Here is a 21,414-nt window from a genome sequence, read left to right on the forward strand (position 1 = left end):
AGTAGAACATAAGCAGAATGCCAAGCTTTATTTTTCTTAATGTGCACAAAATTTCACCAACCCTGCTTGTAAGAACATTGATGCATTTCTGAAACTATGGAAAAAAGCTAATTTTCATAGAAAATCAATTTAGACCTACTATAGTAACAGAGGGGTGGAGTGCAAAGAAAAGAAAAAAAATAACTCTCTTATACTGTGTCCCTTTTAATTTTTTTTTTCATAAAAAGAGTCAAAGCCCAGGTTACAGTAGCTTTGAAAAGGCCAATTTACAAAGCAGCATAAATTCAAGCTATTTCTTTGTGGCCTTAGCCACTGTTCTTGGGTTGGCTAAGGACAAAAACAAGCAGAATGTGCAAAAAATAAACTAAGGATTGGAAATACTGCTCTGATAAAAGAAGAAATCTATCTGTATCCCAGATACCAAAGCTGTTTAACAAAGGGACAACCATCAAAACTATTTAAGGAACAGGTGGATGAGGAGGATTGGTTCAGGGCTGATTCCTGCCTTTCACCTGATAAATAACGCAGACTGAATGAAAGCTGTCTCAGCCAGATATTCCCTTCCCAACGTCACCAGGCTGAATGAGGAATATGGGTCAGGTTATATACAGTGTTCCATTTACCTCAGAAGTCAGATGTCGGAGCTGGGAATGACGTCACACCCGAGTTGACAAAGATCCAGTCATAGCAGAACATAGCATTAGTACAGTAAATGAAGCGGGGATATGGGCCTCCTTAAAAACTAAGCATCTATTTAAAAAAATAAAAGAAAGAAAGAAAGAAAGAAAGAAAGAAAGAAAGAAAGAAAGAAAGAAAGAAAGAAAGAAAGAAAGAAAGAAAGAAAGAAAGAAAGAAAGAAAGAAAGAAAGAAAGAAAGAAAGACATTTGCTGAATGAAAACCACAACAAATGAGCTTGCAGAACTGGATATGCTTTACAGCATAGATTCTCAATGCAGACTGAGCCGTTCCAAAGAAAATATCACCAGACAATATATAAATACAACACAGTGGGAAAACAAAATGCTAGAGGGAAGTTTAAACTTGACAGTGGGCCTGTTCACATTATTACTATTAATTAAATGTTATCAAATCATAAGTCATGCACTTACATAATAACATAATTGATTTTTGTCCTTTAGAAAGATGTCTATATATGGTACCACCTGTAAATTCCTTGTGTTATTTTTCCCTCCTCTAATTTACTTTGGGTGATCAAAGCAGCATGAAGTTACCCTTTTGCAATTTGTCTTACGGAAACAATGCAGCAGGACAAAACAGTAGTCAGTAAGCAAGAGTTTTTAATTATTTATTCATGTAAAGGCAACATGTGTTTCTTATGTTACATTAGATTTTGTGGTATTCTGAAGAAGCTAGACCAAACATTACATTACAAGAAGGAATATTTGACCCAGGTCAAAAGTGTGTTAGCATGAAGATTAAAATAGGATCTACTAGTTCCACTACAGAAGGATTTGTAACATGAACATAACCACTAAATTCAATTGATGAGAACAGGGATACCATGGACATCGCCCCTTGAGAACCTGTTAGTGTACTGAATAGCATGGAGGCCTGTAGGATGACCTGGAAAAAACATTTAACAGAAAATAGCACCTCAAATAATGGAGGGAAGAAAAAAAGAAAGTATATTGAAATATAAAAGAATTGACAAAGCCCCCCTCGGAGATATTTGAGAGTGATAGAATGGGTAAATACCATCAAACAATGGGGAAGGGTGTTTACAAGCACAAATACCAAAGGAAAGGGTGCCAGATGGATGAAAAACATGGCAATAATGTGGTTGAATAATAGTTCAAAATATCACATTATTTTTCAAAAAGCAGCCTAAAAAACCCACGAAAATCCATTTTTTCCCCACAGATGCCAATCAAAAATAGCCCAAGTGCCTGAAGTTCCTGATTCTTTAAGCCTTCATCTACCTTTAAGGGCCAGGTCTCCAAGGCAGCATCCCAGCTGCCTACACTATCTGGGGGATAGCACAGTACCATATGTCCCCTGTGTCTGAGGAGTTAGTACACAAAATCTTCATGTCTGAAACCAACTTTCAATATTTACGGTAGTACCACCGACTCAGATTCCTCTCTTTGTAATTAACCTAATACAGTATATTTACTATGATGATTGAAAGCACATAACATACAAAATAAAAGGTATTTCATCACTGCCAAGACGAATCAGTAGGCTACTTTTTAGCACCCTAACTTGTTTAAGTCTGGGGTTTAAAGGCTGTAGCGGTGCCATTATGGCTTTTTTATATTATTTAATAATGAAGTTACAAACATTAAGCAACATTAAACATAAGGCAAAACTCACAAAAGTAAAAAAAGAGGATATATTTTTTATCAAAAGACTACAAGAAAAAAAATTAGTTCAATCGAATTAGTACATATGAAATTGGAAACTTTCACACATTATATTCAATTTACATTTAGTCAGAGTCAATACACTTTTATTGACTCAGACTCCAGTAACCCGATAATTGCTTCCAACTCCACACACAGCCCTGCTCCTGGTTTTTATGAAGCCCAGCACATAAGCAAGGCTTACCCAGTTCCTGAATTCACATATTGGTATATGGGAGAAGTCTCCAGCTGCCAGGGTCACGCTCTCTCCTTCCACCCATCTTTCAGTGTGGTCTGTGGAATTTAATTCCTTGTATGTTGCCTATATGGACTTACCTCCTTCATGTATGTTATTCACAGTGCCCTTATAATTTTGCAATGATCACATTAGTTGCCTTATTAGAAAAACAAAATCTATTTTTTTAGATGCAGTGGCCACTTCTTACAACAAGCACAATAATTTTTAACATTTGATGTGATTCATGATATACATGACCAATAACCAATGCTGTTATTCACACTATCTTATAATTTCTTAGAAGTCCTGGTTGCATGCAGTTTTGGCCAGTCATACAACAGACTAGAGTCTGGCAGAAAGATTAATTAAAAAGTGCTAAATTGAAAAAAGCAACTAGCAGAATCAATTGGATTAAGTGGTTGAGAAAGAAACAATATTTTGCTTGACAGAAGCCAGCACCAATTATGGTTTCTCACTGCTCCAAAACTCCAGGGTCAGAAGATCAGCCTCCACTTTCCATTCTGCTGACAGGAGCACTGAAAGGAAGCTCAAAAACTTCTATAGCCAATGTATTCACATTTATCTGAGGGGCATCACAGTTTAAGAGTTGTTGCCATTTCGGATCTTCAGATATTTTTCAAAGCATATGAATCTCTGTTTATTTAAACTTCAAGAGGGACCAGGAGTCAGAAATGCAGTTGTTTTCATCAGCTCCTAAAAATAAAACATGCTGAATACCACCTATTGGCCCAAGGCTGTCCTGAAATGATTATACCATCAATGAAAGTTTTCACTGCAATTAACTCCCCGGAAAAGCCTTTGGGTGACATCACTTTTAAAACTGAGCTCCACACAGATTTCTCCTCTGTTATTATAAATCATCAAGGCAGATTAACTGGCCAGAGCTCATTTGCAGCAGGAAGCAAGCATCAATAAGGATATAAAACACAAAGAACATTTGTGTTCCTGATCCAACAAGCAAAGCACACTCTTCAGTTATTGTTCAAGACACTGACAAAAGAGACACCTCACAAGTCTTTTATGCCTATGCATGGTTGTAGAGCTGAATCAGTACACACCTATCAATCGGATTCATATTATCTGCCTGCCCCACTAGCAAAATGCTTTTTTTATTTTTTAATCTCGGCTACTTTCTGTGGGACACTTCAGTCACTTCCTTTAAAATTCAATAATGTGAACTATAAATATTAATTTAATGATAAATGTACATACTATAAATATTATAAAATAAAAATAGCTGCTATCTGTTCAGCAACATGGCCCAAATCTGGTTCAACCATGTCACATTTCAAAATTAAAATGAGAAACTGAACTGAGTAGATACCTGCATGTGGGTACTGGGTACAAAATGCAATGTCTCACTGGGCCGTCTTTTACTGAATGTATTTCAGTAAACAAACTTTAATATGACTTTAAAAGCATTTGTTTTGAAGTCAAAGAAGCAATGGATATCAACCAGGCAGGGTGATTTTCCAGATAAAGAGAATGCATTTACCGTTGAGCACAGAATGCAACAGACTAGAATTGAAAATTTATTTGACCTTTAACATAAATAAGATATATTTTTATGAAAAAAGACTCAAATGTCACTGTCCACCAGTCTTTGTCTAATTTACAGATAAAGCACAATACTGTCCCAGCCTACCAGTCTAATCAAATAGTCACATGCACTCCCGTATCTCTGAGCCATTGTTCCCATCACACATACCCACCATCCTCACAATCTAAAGCCAAAAAATAAATAAATAATCCAACCTTACAATTTACTAAAAACGAGCCAAGAATGAGAAAAATCTGTAATAAAAGCCCTACACATGCACACAGGTACTGCATATACAACACAGTCACATACGTGGAAACTCCCAGTTCACAATTTGTTTATTGCTTTATGGACTTGCTTACTTTTTAAATTTTTTTTGAATGCCACAATCCCACCAGTCACATGGAATTTGATTTGGTGAAGATAAAGAGGAGGGACAGTGGTTAGCTCCAAAGTCAAGTATTTGCATGGAGTATGCAAGTTCTCCCCATTGTGGCCCAATTTTATAAATATACAGTAGATATTTTTGATATACTTTGTTTGTGAAAGACTGCTTGTCATTGTTCTACAGGTACTCCAGTGTTCCTTCCTTATTCCAAAGACCCTAAGGATACATTTGGACTTACTTTGCCCAGGTTCTACATTATTCGCTTTGCTGGTATTAGTGTGGAGATTCTAAGGTTTAATTTATTTAAACTTTATGACATGCAAAAGAACGATAAGCCTACTTTTGATTACAGCTCATCTGGGTATACGAGGGATAAAGACATTTAAATTACAGGAAATGTTTAATCAAACAATTCATTTAGCTGCTGGGTTAAGCAGGAAAGATGGATGTTGAATTGATGGAGAAGGCACAGGTATAAAATAGTGTTAGAGAATGAAAAAAGGAGTAAATAAGTATATCAATAAAAAATTAAGAAGTAGATTCTCCCAAAAAAAATATTATTTTCATCCCATGCTGTATTTGCAAATATGTCTGTTCAACAATAAGACATTATGAGCCCAGAACATGATACTCCTTAAAGTATCCGTGTGAAATATTCAGCAACTGCAAGGCCTAAATCACTTGACAGCCCTAGTCACCTATATATCATTGTAACTGCTACTCACGATACAAACATGTGACTCTGTTTACCAATAACCAACACATTATATAGACTTAGTACATCTGTACTGTTAATTCATTTGCAACCGCAATATTCATGGGAAGTTCACACAAGCATATCAAATCTACATCTTTCTGGCTGCATGCTAAAAACAAACAGACAATGTGAAGCCTTCTTACTATGTTAGGTGGTGATTAGTGCTCTAATTACTAGGTTATTTATAGTATTTTCAGATTTGCAAATTTCCTCATCTAAGGTATCACAAACACTTTTGTACATTTCAACACCTTTCCCAGGCATATTGTTGCAAGTACTTCAAGCGGGAAATGGTCAATCACATGATGGCCACTCATACAAAACAGGATATAGGTTATCTCAGCATGACTGAACTTACAAGGGTAGAAAAAGTATTTTCAATTTAAAATACAGAAAAAGGAAAAGAAGTTACTAAATTTGAATCCCAGGCTGAATCAGTAAAGTCCCAAACCATGCCATTTGAGCATATGTTACATCTCAGTAAAAAGATGCTGGGCCTGCTGCCTGCAAGTTGTAGGATAATGTGGCTTCTAAAGGCCTTTAAGCCTCCTTAGTGACAAACTGTCAGGGAGTGAGACTACAGTTGGAACCCCTCATCTATAGTTGCTGCTGTGGGATCTGTTGCTGACATGGTTCAACTTCTTGGAAAAGGATAAGAAATATCAAGATGAAGTGTAGCAACCAAAGCTAACAGACAGGAGGTCAAGCAGAGGGTTGGCATAAAAAATGCAAAGCCTGGAGACTAGCAAGTGATGTATTTAGCAGGCAGCTACAGGGCGTGATCGCTGCTGTTTAGCCAAGCAGGGCTCACAGCATGTAAAAGGCCAAGCACTCTTCTCTTCCTTATTATTCTGAACAGCATTCTGCTTTCCGTGGACTTGGTCAGCCTAACTTATTTTAAAATAAAACCTTTCTGTACTGAATGTTCCTGCTGAGTCCATCATTTGGCAAATGGCTTTAATGCAAAACTACTGCAAACATGCTGGCCAGCAATCAACCGTCAGGAAATTGCATCCCCTGTCAAAAGCAAGGTGTCCCACCAGTACATATGTGTACTTTCACAATATTACAAACAATCTTCATGCTAAGCAGTGCTTTTCATTTTGTCAATATTTATAGCCACAGTCATGAAGAGAAATGGTATGAAACTTGTGTCACTTGAGGTGTGCAGTGGCTACAGGTTTGTCTTGTGCTAGTCCCTTAAACATTTTATGATTTGTGCCCACAAATTAAGTAAAAGGGCATACACACATCATTGTTTTCCTTTATAAATTTAAAACACTTGATCATGTGAGATGAGCATTAGAAAGATTTATTTTCCTTTTATAGTTTTTTTTAGGTTTAAACATTGCAGAAATTAATCTCCATTTGAATACATCCACCTTAATAAAAGAATAAGTGCCTCTGTGTGCATTGCTATGTCTCTGTCATTTCCAAAGATGGTGCATCACAACATTTTTAATCATAAAATGCATTGCACTTGTCATTCTTTTGTTAATCCCATAGCAAATAACAGAGACATATGCACTGCATGGTGCACTGCAAATGTTAAAGCTGAGGTCTACATTGAGTTATTAGATTTCAACCCTTCTTAGAGGGGTACCAAAACTACTTATATTTGGTATTCCGTACTCTTTATCATGTATATATGGACCTAAACTACCTATTTTTGGGGAATGAGTTACAAATAAGAATGTAAATAGTGCTTCCTGCTTCTTTACACACATTGTCATGGGTAGGGTGCATTTAAAATATTACAAATCACCTTCACTGATGATTCAGTGATCAGGTTTAAATTAAAGGAGTGAATGCTTACTTCTGTCAGAATTCTGTGTTGTTTACAGGTTCTTACACAAAGAGAAATGATTTTGGTAAGAGTTTATTTACAGGCTTGGATTAGCCACAAATTAAGACATACAGTAAGATACCATTGAAAACCAACATCCACAGCACCCTTCCAAGTATCCACTCTGTTAGAGTATATAAGAAAAATCTATCAAAAATAACTATATTCCTAAAATTGAGCCACAGTAAGTCATAGTTCAGTGACTACTATCCCTGCAACCTCTAGAAATGCACCTAAGTAATTAGTGTCCATGGTGTAACAAAAATATGAACAATCAATAGTCACTTTACATAGCACCCTTAATGGTGGCCATCTCACCTAAGCACTACACATACAGAGCATACAAATATGATGCATAGATTTTTATAGTTGGAGTATGGTTTACTAAGGTGAGATTGAATCCGCAACCAATATGTGGGTTTAAACTGAAATCGTACGGAAAAGTAGTCCTACAGATGCTATGTGGTAGCCAAGTGTAGTAGTCAAGGAACTGACAATACAACACAAGATTTCTTGTGTATTCTCCAACAGTTAATCTTAAACCTTTTGGTGCCCACATGTTAAAAATAAAGAGAAAAGGTGCTATACACATAAAGCTCTTCTGGCATGCTGTTCACTGCAAAATGCAGTGTGTATAAATATATATATATAGTATGTGATGGGGAAACAGAGTATAATGACAAAATTTCTCAAATATATATATATATTTAAAAGGTCTTGTAGTGTCAATGAATAAACATACAGAAGCAACTGCAATACAAGTAAGTCCAATATACTGAATTGCTGTCATTAGAGAAAGGGTCATCTGAATGTAATCCTCTATTCGTCATACACAATTTCTTATATTTGGAATTTGTCATTTTTTGCATGCCACAACTTACTCCCCAGGGACACATGGACTTTTGGGATCAGAATGCAGGGTCAGCTATTTGTATAGCACTCCTCAAGCAATTGCAGGGTTAAGGGCCTTGCTCAAGGGCCCAACGGAGTAGCATTCCTTCTGCCATTGCCAGGATTTGAACCAGCCATCTTTGAGATACCACCTCAGATTCTTAAGTAGGAGAGGACCACAGCTTGCATAGTGCCCAGCACTAAAGATGCTACTCAACAAATGGTGCTGCAGAAAAGAAACATAATTCAGATTTAATCTGCTCAATGGCGTCTGAAGTAGCCATTGCTGGAAAATAAGCATTACTCCTTATAATGTGCAGGCCTGTTTTTAACTTCAATTAACATTCCTTATTACCTATAGTACGCACATAGCCTACAAAGGAGTCGCAAACAAGGTGATTAAAAATAAATGCCTGTCACCACCACATGACACAAAAATGGCAGAGAAAAGAAATGCCATTGTGTCTGTCAATTATACAGGAACAGTGCCTATTTATGTCTAGAACTGTAAGGTGTTGACAGGATGAATCATGGTGAGGAGCATGTACACCATGCTAAGGCATCATGAGCAAATCCCATAACTAATGCATGTTATCAAGAGTAATATTTTACTGCTTCTTGCAATTATCCTGTGGCTGTGCAGATTCTTGCTATAACTTGGGAATCATTGTGAGAAACATCACTCTTCAAACTGAAAAAGCGATGATACACAGGTGCTCCTGCTGATTTTAATCATAAATATTGTAATGAAGTTAAAGGGACTTTTTGCTTATGTCTAGCTCAATTTGCCCACCAGCTGGACACTTCTGTAAGGCCTCTAAGAGCGAGTATGATATTGTCTGACATTCTCTGGGTACAGAACCATGCAGACATTGCTCATTTCACTCCTTAACTAAAGAACTGCACCCATAAGCCTGGCAAAGAGTTATAACTGCAGAGATGGATAGTACCCTTTTGGGAACCTACAATAGCGACAGTGGAGAGAGGGACTGTCAGTCCTAAGTGTCTACTTGACAGACAATAGTAAATGGTCCCAAACAAAGAGAAAATTATTTTTGTGAGGGAGCCCAGCATGCACCTCTCAGAATATATCTGCACAACTTACACTCCGCTCATGTCCTGTGTAGCCAAGTATGAGGAGACAGGATTACTTTTTCCAATAACTTAACAGACAGGCATGTAGTGAAAAATAATAACGTGAGGGTTACACAACATGGTGCAGAAAGAGCTAAGATGTACTGACCACTGTCAACCCTCGTATGTCACTCAGCAGGACAATGACAAATAATATTAACAATAAAAAAAAAAGAACACTTTCCAAAGAAATAGTCCATACTATGTGGAAAGAACTGCAATGTTTCAAAATAAGTAGTAAGCCAGCACCCACCAACATTAAAGAGGCAAATTTCAAAGTAAGGGTGTCTTAACTGAAAAGATTACTTTCACAACTTAAGAATATTTTCTTCCATCCATTTTTCGAAGCGACTTATTCCAGTACTGAGTTGAGGGCAATATCCCATAAAAGTTGCATGTGGGCTATAAACCCCACACACCTGGCAAAAAGGCAGTGTGCACAAAAATTACCGAAGGCCTGATATCCATGATACTCTCATCTGCACTGTCATGAAATGGCATTCAACATAACCAGTCATTTCATTTGTTCAATACTTTTACTATTTTATTGGTTATGCCATTGTGTCGACAATTTGGGCTTTTGTTTTCATGGATGCTGCCATTTGTGTACAGAAGCTGGGTATGGTTGCCCGTCATATGATTTCAACCTTTAACATCACAGTACTGGTTTTATATAACATGGCGGTGGTGTGCTATGCTCTCTATCATAGTTCTGAGTCTATTAAATAATCAAGAAAGCACTTTCTGCTGCTTGAGACTGAGATTCATTTGAACTTTTATTTAGAGAGCATTTTTAAAGGAATTCAAGTACAATCAAAAATTCTACAGCTACTAAAGGCACAGCGGGTTTTCAGTAGGGAAAATGTAGCACAGCAATGCAGCATAATTCAGAATGGCCGCTTTACTCCTTAGCAAAACCCCTAGGGTGGGAACTTCTTTAACAAAGAAAATTTTTCTTGTTGAGCACTGCACCAAATATACAGTTAAAATAGAGTCAGGTTGTTAAAATAGAAAAAGAACACCTCTTCCCCTTTCCCAGCTGCTTCTATCTTGTGTGGAGGGAGAGCTACAAGGCTTTACTAAGGCAGCTCATACAGTTTGGCCACTTCAGATGAATCAAGCAAGGTAATTAGTGTTTTTGCTACCATAATGATATATTATCAGAGCTGCTTTCATTAGCCACAGTGTTTTAGAAACAGATGCTCTTATCAAATCATTTCATCTAGCATAAAAGTAAATAAAGAAGATCAGGACATTACATAGAACAATCCATTTTATGGAGTGAAAACGTGATTTTTTTTCCTGGATTTCAGCTCTCAGCACAATAATCCAAAATTCAATTCAAATTAGTTTAGGTTGTTTTTGTATAGTGTTCGTCATAAAGTGCAGGCTCAGAGCACTGCAACTAGTTCAGGAAAATTACTAATTTACATAACTGAAATAAATTACCGGTACTAATTACATAACAAATGTACATGAAGACACAAATGTGTTTAAATAGAGAGGAAACCAAAGTTTTTATCACCCGATCAACACATCTGGAGAAAACAATATTTGTCCCTTAATTAATTAGACACTAGACCCACAATAACTGTTAAAAATAACTATGCACATTTTGACTAATTGATTTCCAAAGGAAAAATGACAGTATTTCCTGGAGTGAATAGCAACAGAAAAGTGTGACTTCATTTTTGGTGCTGTTGAGGTCAGATTTCAGTTCTCCAAGTACAGACATTAGTATAGTCAACCACTATAATGACTTCACGTCACTTGCTGAAAAAGCAAGTTAGTTTCATGTTTTTAGATAGGGTGATATTTGCTTATCAATTTATACAGTTCATTGATCTTGCAAAGTTGATGGATGTTGTAGGAACATTTGTGGCATTCAGGTCAGATTATAAACATGGACTGAAACAAATAAACACTAATGAACACTTCAAAAAAAAGCAAAGTATATAATCTTTTAGAAATCATACTTTTGAAATGCTAACTCGTGTTACAAGGTATCACCTTGAAAGGAGAGTGATTGATCTGGACAGAGTTTATTGAAGTGACTGCTTACCTGATAATACCTTACATTCTATATTTGAATTAAAATTTCTAGTTTTCATTCCTGCTGGCAATGTTTGTCTGAACAGTCAACTGACACATACATTGACAAAGTTCCATGATTTCAACTTTTAAGCTTTCCTTTATTACATAACTTGAGGGCACAGTGTACAAAAATATTGCAAGGTAGTTCAACTTTTCATTAGGTTATTCACCATTATTTTTTTTTTCTTTTGAATTAAAATAATGAAAACATTAATTATAATGATAATAATAAAACACCTCTGATGTCAATATTTGACATTTAAAATTTTAATTTGTTTCTAATGTAGCCTTGTGGTACATGAACCAATCTCAACCCAGTTTTCAAAAATATGCAGAAAGCAAATTTATTACACCCAAACACAACCAAAAATTGGAGAAAACATTGGAGGGATCCGATACGACTCAGGTAAGCACATACCACAATCATCTACTGAATTTAAATTGCATGTGAAATGATACCTCTGCCAATATAATACACAGTGTGTTGATAAACAGATTTTCCTAAAGATTACTAGACAGTTGTGTTGAACAGAGTGTCACTGCCTCACAGCTCCACACACCTGGGAATGAATCCTAAACCCAGTCATTGCCTTTCATCTGTGCATCCAGTTTTCCTACCACATCCAAAACTCTTGCGTGGTAGGTCAGCTATCAACTATCAATTGGTCACATTCTAGTACAAGTGTGAGTCTATGCTTGAACAAGCCCTGCAATGTGACCTGCCACCTGTCCAGGGATGGTTCCTGCCTATTGCTCAGTACGGCCTAAACAGGCACTGGCTCACTGCAACAGAGTAGGTAAATTAGGAAATGAACGGCCTGATGTGCTATACTGTTACACAGTTTGTCAAAAATTGACCTGCAAAGCATTTGGACCCGTGATGACCCATGCCATTACCTCTGATTCCCTTACATAGCACAGATTTTACATTTACTCCACTAGCTGAGAAGTGCCATATATACGTTAGGGCCTGGCATCCTAAAAAAGTGCTTCTGGAGCAGAGTTCAGGTGCAAAACCAGACGTGCATCAATCAAAGCATATTCTAATATCACTGAATGCAAAGCAGACAATTTATGGGATGCCAATCCACCATGGACCACTCTTGGCCGCATTATTGCGCTCACCCACGCAAGGCAAATTTTGGATTGGTCCAGTACCCCCAACAACATTACCATGGAAAATGGGGGGTACTGGAATCTTTGGAGGAAACCAAAATAAATACAAGAAGAACAACAAAACTAACAAAGCAGGGGTTCAAGTACCTCATTTAGCAGTTCTACAATGTGTGCCACCCACACTTGCCTCCTGTACATATCTGCACATTTATTACACAAGTATTCAAAGAATCTGAAGAAATAAAAAAAAAAAAAGCTATTGCATTTTCAGTGCATGCGCACATACACAGCAGCTATTAAGAGCTCTATTTGCTTATTTTAGCATAAGCCTCCTTAAATGTGATGAAAAGTTGTCACTAACAAGCATTCCTACCTCAGGCATACTTTGAGTGCTTTGCCTGAGGTAACACAAAGGCAGAAATAAAGTACCTCGTATATACACTGCTGACAAAGCCTAATCAGGCAAATTTTAATCATCTTCTAGCAATTTCCAAATCAGTTCAACAGCAACTGGAAACCCATTAACGCATTCTACTCGGGCATTTCTCTTACTTTGAAAATGAATGTATTAGCATACATATGCAGAAATGAAAAGGTTGGAGCACAGGCAGAATTACCTTAGTCAAGAACAAAGTATAATTTATTTCATTTTGCTCCTTTAATTCTTGTTTCACATTGTCAGTGAGACGAAATGCTGCCTTTCCTGCTCTGTATACATAAGATGCACAACCTTAGGAGCCGAGAACTGCCATACTGTACTAATTAAATTGAGCAGATGGGAAAACGCATAATGTATGAACAAGGGAATATACAATGCATTGGTCTGTTGAAATGGGTGATAAGCCCAAGCATAAAAAAATTTCTCAACACCCTTAGGTCCACCAAAAGGTAGGTACCACCTTACGAAGCTAATGTGCAGTTAGAAGCATTGAGTAAATTTCCTTTTTCAAAATGTAATTAAAGTCATTAGTCATTTGTAATATTAATTTGTTAGTTCAGCTAAACTGTTGTCTCAGCAGGATTGAAAACCATTTAAATTCTTAGAGGACAAGCACTGGCCATGCAGTCTGATGTTCTAACCCAACACAATGTCCAATCAATCACACATCCTTACAGTACAAATTTAGAACTGGCAATTAAACTAACACCAATGTTATTTAAACAAAACTAATACTCCACAAAGACAATAGCCAGGTGCAAGATTCAAAGACACATGGTTGCATACATTAGGTGCTAGAGTTATTCACTGTGCCGCCCACAAATTCCAAACGTAATCTCCAATTTTAAATTATGATTGTTTAATAATAGTAATAAAATTCTCTATAAGTCTGTATTAATAACCTTGACTCTTTAATAACTGTCCTTCCAGTCAGCATCATTTCTTTTTGGATCACCCTAACAACTGATCTGTAATCACAATATCCTCTGTGAGAAATAAAACTAGAATCTCTTTAGTCATTTACTTTAAACTTACTGTGTGGTTTAGTGGTTACAGTTGAGGTCCAAATCTTATTTCTAGCTCATCATTTCATCAGGCAAGTCACAAAAAAAGCATACTCTGGGTTCTAATGCACCATGGATAAGTGCCTTGGAATGAGGTTCAGTAAGAGAAAGAAGGTCATGGGCATTAACCACCTAGGCGGAGTGGTGGCTCTGAGGTTAGGGATCTGCACTGGCAATCGGAAGGTTGCCGGTTCAAATCCCGTAAATGCCAAAAGGGATTCTGCTCTGTTGGGCCCTTCAGCAAGGCCCTTAACCTGCAATTGCTGAGCGCTTTGAGTAGTGAGAAAAGCGCTATATAAATGCAAACAATTTTTTTTAGACATGTTTCTGTTAACGATTTACTATCTGAACTTCAGAGATTCAAGTCCAGAAAAATTCCACTAACACGCAAGCTGGCAGCATTAAAGAGCTCAAGTCTCTGAATTACTAAATCGTGATGCCACTAAATCATATGCCTGAGCACCAAACATTTGACTCCCACCATCATTCTCATGGCTTAACAACTGTGTCCAAACCCCAAGTGTCAACTTTAAAAATGTCTCCTGGTTTTTGCCCGTCAATCATATACAACAGCCATGAGTTCCATTCTCTGCACTGGAAGTCACAAGGGAAATTCCACAGGATCTATATGTTGCACAAATATTGTGCAAAAGCATAACTTCTTATTCGGTCAAGACACAAAGAAGGAGCATGGATGGATTGAGGATGCTCAGAGTACAAACTACATTGAGTTTAGGACTACAGTTTTGTCATGTGTAAGTTATACATAGCTATCACATTCAAATTTGGCTAATCGACGGAAATATCAGGATCACACAGCACACAAATATATTAATTCTGCATTCATCCATATAATATAGTGCTAAAGCAGACACCCAACTGTTTTCTGGTGTTTTACACAACATCAAAATGATGGCTGCACTTGGTGAGAGGCTTCCCTAAAAATGTTTGGAGCAAAAAACCATCATGCACAACAAATATTTCATGCCAAGTGCAACTGCACTGAAAACTCAATAGTAATATTCATGTGAAAATTGGAGGAATGGTAGAAGACGAGAGACTCATGATAGGAGCAGCAGACTTGTGCATGCCGAGACAAGTTTATTCAGATCAATAAAATTTACTTAGTTTGTCCCCATTTGTCAGTTATCTTTCATACTCTTTCATATCTTTCATACACACCCCTGTGTGTGCTCAGTTTTACAAGCACCCTCAGTGAACCTTGGAAACAGCTGTTTTTGAATTAGGTATATCTCTGTGTCTCACAGGGGTATAGTTATCATGTCCATATTAAATGCATCTAATAGAAACTATCTTGTCCAACTGGCTCCTCAGAGCAAGAAGAAACATGTGACAAGTCTCTATTTTCTTTGTTGAAAACCTGTGGCTTGCGAAGAGCAGCAAATCAAATCTTCCCCTCCAAAATAAAAAAGCACATACACTTGAAGGTCATACTAAGCTTTCCACAAACACTGTTTACTATACATCTCACACAAACTGCAGTAATGTGTACAGTACAGCAATAGGTATTCAGCTGTGTCAAGGAACTATGGAAATAGACAACTAAAATATAAAAATCAAAGCTTAATGCTTACCGACTGCCTTCTTAATACTGGATACTGATATTCAAGCACAGAGGGTTACTTGCCTCTCAGTACTAGTAAAGTTGTGGAATAAAGCCTAGAGGGCTTGATAACAGCATGTTGGCTAACATAACCCTCCTATGTCCCATTATCTTCTTGTACAGCATCCTGACCCAAATGGGGTTCCTTTCAGTGCAAGTCTTAAAAATGTTTCCCATTGCCACATGAATGCAGGTTGATATTCAAGTGAATTTAGCATTACTCGGCCCCTCTTCAATTTAAGGGAAATACTGCTAACTTAGAAAAGGTAGCTCTTCAATCACCAAACCTGCACACTACAAATTCTGTTTTTAACATGTGAAATATTGTATAATATAATATATAAATGACTGAATTATTTTAGAAACTACAACTGTGTCACTTCTGCCTTGCATTTCATAGCTGGATAGACTGAGAGACTTTATTTCATCTACCACCTCTACTTAGTTCTGCTTTCCTAAAGTACTGGTAATAAACCCTAAAAAAACATATTATTTCTGGTTACTCCTCAAACAGCATAAAATACTGTTCATCAGATTCAGTACTCCCTATGCATTCCCCAACATCTCAAACCATGATTTCCATGCCTTTAAAGAGGATTAGGTTAGAAAGAGCAAAGAATTTCAGTCTGTAACTGTTGAGGGCATGAAGATAAATTAGTGCCAAATTTGGTCTCCATAGCTCATGTGGCAAAGGATTCACAAGAGCTCGCTATAGTATTGTACTTTCTTTGCCAACTGCAGAGAATGCAAGAAAAACATTACAGGTGTCAAAATTCACAAAAATTCTACTAGAAATGGGATGAAGCAAGCATAATGCAAGCTACCCATTGTATTTGGGACTGTCCTCCTTGAAAATAATAAATTATTTACAAAATACAATTATATAATGTGAAATATAATGTTTTTTCAGCCGTTCTGGACGCAGCAGTTTTAAATCAATGCAGAGTCTTCCTACCTCGTACTTTCTTGTTTGCTAACTTCAACATGTAGGTGCTACAGGAGAACATTTATTAAAGTACAGTCAAAAGAAGTGAACTAGCAGCTACAGCACAAGATGGTATCCCCCACTACATAGTGATGCAATGCAATGGATGCAAACCTAGACACCTCTAAGAGCCTTTCACTGCTAAAAGGCTTGTATGCATGGAGAAGAAAAATGCATTAGCTGCACTCTGCTGTCCAAAAAGCAGAGGCCATCTGAAGTGTAGGTCATTTCACAGGGAGGTGAGCCATTACTCCCTGTTGGAGATGATGTGTAGTCTCCGTTAGCAATTCATGGCGCAGTTCTCTCTGGAAACAATGATAAGCCCCTCACAACACAAAGAATTCTTTCAGACTCGTCCAACAGTAAGAGAAAAGGCGGGGGTGGGGGCACCAAACACAGGATTCATACCCTGGTGACCACCAGAATGCTCCACGTATTTTAGTATTAGTTAAACCAATAATTTATTTGCAAAAAGGTTTAATGTGCTTGCCAAAGTTTTCCACTCATTCAGATTGGCTGGCCACAACAGAGCTAAAACTTAAAAGTCATTAATACTCAAAGTTTCACTGGAAGTGTTTAGGAGTACTTTATTTGCACTGAACAGTAGAGGCTCAATTTGACAGACTGAAACATCACTTTACCAGTTGATGAAGACTTGCAAGACAATGGAGGAAAAATAATTGTGAATAAGGCAGCAAAACAAGCTACACAAACAGGCAAAAAACAGGCAGTGTGTTTTGAACTAAAAATTCAGTCTGTAAAGCTCAAGGTTGCAGGTTCAGTGCATAGGCATGACTCACTTTGTTACTCCGAGTGAGTCACTTAAGCTGAAAATTGTCAAACTGCAGAGATATGGAAACAACATCAGTGTGCACTAGTGATTTGAAAGGCACCTTGAATAAAAATGCAATCTAAATAGACACATACAAATGCCAGAACAAATTGGGACAGCTGTAAATCCAGCCAGGAAAACATCTTGACAGCTTTTGAAAGACAGCCGCAAACCTTATTCATAACATCATCTTGCTATAATCCAATGGCCTATTTCAGAATTCTACTCCACAATATAACATTGAATTTTAGAGTTAAATAACCAATGGGAAAATGAGTTAACTGATAATAACTCAATATTGTCTGTCCATTACAAACCCTGAATAATTCTTACCTCTAATTTCAGCAGTACAACTGAACTCTCCCCCGAGGTGAACCCTCCTTTTTCGTGTCTTTTTCAGCCTGAAAGTAAAATAAAGAATACTTGAAAAGTGAAACAAAACAACATAATAAACCACAAAAAAAAACAGGCTTGATGAAGTATGACTTCCATCTCCTGAACACCAACATCTGGCACAATGTAGGAGCCAACACTGAACAGGGCACACTCATACACAAAATGGGTTTATTTAGTGTTGCCAATCAGTCTAAGCTGTATGTCTACGGTCCACGAAAGGAACCAAAGTACCAAGAGGAAAAACTCATACAGACACTAGGATAATTTGCAAAATCCACACAAGCGGTGTCTGTGCTGGAATTTAAATCTAGTCTTCTGCAACTGTGAGACAGCAATGCCAATTACAGTGCCACCCACACCTGTGGATACTATATCTGAAATGATACAACAGTAAAGCGACATTTCTATATAAATTTACAATCTTTTTTCAGTATGCCAAACTGTAAGAAATAAGACATTTATGAAGAGCAACTTCTTATCAAAACTTCTTAATATCTATGCATCGAGAGAGGGTTACTTGAAAACACAACCATTCTCAAAAAACCATGACATCAGAAGATGGCACCTTTGGGTCTGTTCGAGATATGAATCCTAGTGTTGCAGCATGTCAGAGGATTACCAACCACCACTGCAATTTTGCTTCCTTTTTAAACCAACACAGAAAAGTTTAGCCAGCTTTTCAAGAAGAACAAATTATAAATTAAAACTGAGAGGAAGGAGCGCTTTTGAGTAGTGAGAAAAGCGCTATATAAATGTAAAGAATTATTATTATTATAAATCTAGTAAGAAAATTGTTAAGTATCAATATAGGATTGGAGAAGCTAAGCAGCTAGAAGAAAGCTCTGGAAAGAAGTTAGGTTTTGTGTTGACTAAAGATTTTCATTCTTTAAGCAGTTTACAATGCAGTTAAAAAGGTCAATAAAACTGTAGGCTCTAGTGCTGCTGCTTCTGAACTCCGCCCTTGATTCCTACACTGATGTTGCATCTGCACATTCTCTGTGGGCTATTAGGTCTTCTGCTCCAATACATACACAGTGAGAGCTAGGTCAACTGGTGACTAGTAAACTGACTTAATTTTATTTTATTTTAAACATAAAAGTGTGCAATGTTGTATGGTATCCATCCATCCATCCATTATCCAACCCGCTATATCCTATCTACAGGGTCACGGGAGTCTGCTGGAGCCAATCCCTGCCAACACAGGGCGCAAGGCAGGAAACAAACCCCGGGCAGGGCGCCAGTCCACCGCAGGGCACACACACACACACACACCAAGCACACACTAGGGACAATTTAGAATCGCCAATGCACCTAACCTGCATGTCTTTGGACTGTGGGAGGAAACCGGAGCACCCAGAGGAAACCCACGCAGACACGTGGAGAACATGTAAACTCCGCGCAGGGAGGACCCAGGAAGCAAACCTGGGTCTCTTTGTTGTATGGTATTTTTCACTAAACTATGTTTTATTTATTGCAATGTATAAACATAGTATAACTCCAAATAAATAACTAAACAGGCCCATTACAAATGAGTGTGTCTTGCAATGGGTAGTCATTCCACCAAAGGCTAGTTTGCTGCTAGAATAGACGGCACTCTCCAACTGAAGAATAACCCAAGTTAAGAAAACAAATCAATAGTAAGGAACGATGTACCATGTTCATCCAAGGACTAAGGGATATGACTTGTTTCAACAGGCCGCAACAACTCAAACTCTTTAGTAATAGAAAAGACTGCATGGGGGCCACTCCAGGCTGCCTAAATTCATAGTGATATCAATAGTACTAGGGTGTTGTACCGTGTTAGCCATTATGAATGTAGAGAAAAGCCAATCAAAATGACACCTTTTATTGGCTAACTAAAAAGATTACAATATGCAAGCTTTCGAGGCAACAAAAGGTGTCATTTTGCTTGGCTTTTCTCTAGTGATATCAATAAAATTCACACAGGAGAACTCCTTCAATTCATCAGTGACACCCACATTAAAGGAAGAGAAGAAAACTGTGTAGGAAATAAAGGAGAAATGCCTTTAAGGTAGGAGCTATGCATTACCTTTACATATCAGAAGGAAAAACTATTTACATTGCTAAAGTAAAGATGTTGCTTACTTGTAACTGGAGGTTAAATTGGAAAATGTTAGTTATTAACTAACCCACTGACACACAAATGGCATCTCTTTTTTAAACTTTCCAATGATTTTATGAAATACGCACCTGAAGACTGAGGTTCCCAGAACAGTCAGGTGCAAGCACAGCACTGAATCCATTAACAACTATATTCAGTACATTCATTTTCCCAACAGAAATACCTTAACTATACAAAAGACTATAGTTTATCTCTTATGGAATAAGCACTGAGCCTCTGAAAAAGGGACAATAAAACAAATTCTGTAGGAGGAAGAAAGAATGGTGGTACAGCTGAGTTATACAGGAAAGTAGATGCAGCAAATTAAAGGGGGTTGAAATGGGAGCTATTACGATCTAACACGGGGCAAAAACTTCTTGACATGGTACTTTCCTCATCACACTTACAGTGGCACTGACTTTGTTTGCTTATTTAAAATAACCAATTAAAACTGTACTCATCTGATTCAAATCAAGGCAACAGCTATAGATCTGTCAAAGTGTGTCTAGTTCTCTTGACATGTCTCAGATACAGAATTCTGGCCCCCACATCCTCTCCTTCCGCCCTAGAAACTGCTCTGTATCAGCTTATACTGTAACCTTTATTCTGTTTTGGCTGGAGCCAGTCTATCAAAGGAATGTCTGAACCCAAAAATACTGCAGCAGTCTACAAGAAAGTGGGGGTGTGTCAGTTTGTCTATAACACAGAAATTGGTGCAGTGGCTATGGACGAAAAGGAATGTGTGGGCTTAACATATTTGCAATGCAGGAAATTTCAACAAGGTAATAATTTCATTGGGGACATCCTGCTGTCTAGTGAGTGTTCAATATTTGTCCCAGTGCCATAGCAGATGAGAACAGAACAGGACTGACAGCACTCTGACTTAAAGTTATGTTGAATGAGCCTGTCTGAAGTTAAATATTTGGTCTATAAAATGGCTGGCCAATTAAAGGGGAAATTCATATTGCCTGACATTAGGGTATGTACTGATAATCCAGACAACTTTTATATCAGTTGCATATACAAAAAAAAAGATAAATTAATTGGCTTAATAAACTACAACTCATAGAAGCCCACTCAATGACAAAACCAATCTTATGTACCTTATAAAAACAGCAGGTTATTTCTTGTGACTTCAACGGCTCTTGTGATCAAAATAACTTTTTTCTCATGTTATTTCAGTAATTCAAAATATAGTTATCATGATGCCATGCGTGAGTGTTACCTAAAACTGATTTGTTTAAAGATGCCTCGTCTTGTCACTGAGTATGAAAGATAACAGTTATTGATGTTAAGACTGACAAGAGGTTGACCTTTATTTTGGAAATATAAACTTGACATTTGATACTGCTAATAGCATTTTAAGAAATGCAGAATAAACTAGAAAATCATATACCTGAACTGGGAGCAATGAAAGTATCCAGATGAGACTTTGGGATAATTTAGCTAATAGCTAATTAAATGAACTTGACAGACTAAATGGTCTGCTCTAGTTTGTTAAACTTCTTACCATGTTATGACTTCCCTCATAATGCACTCTGAAGGAAAAATCATGGCAGGGAT

The 21,414-nt window shown here is 37.3% G+C and overlaps 1 protein-coding gene across 21 annotated transcripts in view; it reads right to left on the minus strand.

Moving 5' to 3' along the window:
• The window catches only part of arvcfb (ARVCF delta catenin family member b), a 319,610-nt gene that overhangs the window by 232,599 nt on the left and 65,597 nt on the right, over positions 1 to 21,414 (minus strand). For 15 of the 21 annotated variants that reach the window (XM_051921265.1, XM_051921268.1, XM_028825488.2 and 12 more), the window contains exon 2: positions 17,667 to 17,734. The exons of the other annotated variants lie outside the window; for them this stretch is intronic. The gene's annotated coding sequence lies outside the window, so the exon portion shown is untranslated. The remainder of the gene's footprint in view (positions 1 to 17,666; positions 17,735 to 21,414) is intronic. 21 annotated transcript variants of the gene reach the window in all.

Source organism: Erpetoichthys calabaricus, chromosome 18 (genome assembly GCF_900747795.2).
Source record: "Erpetoichthys calabaricus chromosome 18, fErpCal1.3, whole genome shotgun sequence".
Taxonomy (NCBI): domain Eukaryota; kingdom Metazoa; phylum Chordata; class Cladistia; order Polypteriformes; family Polypteridae; genus Erpetoichthys; species Erpetoichthys calabaricus.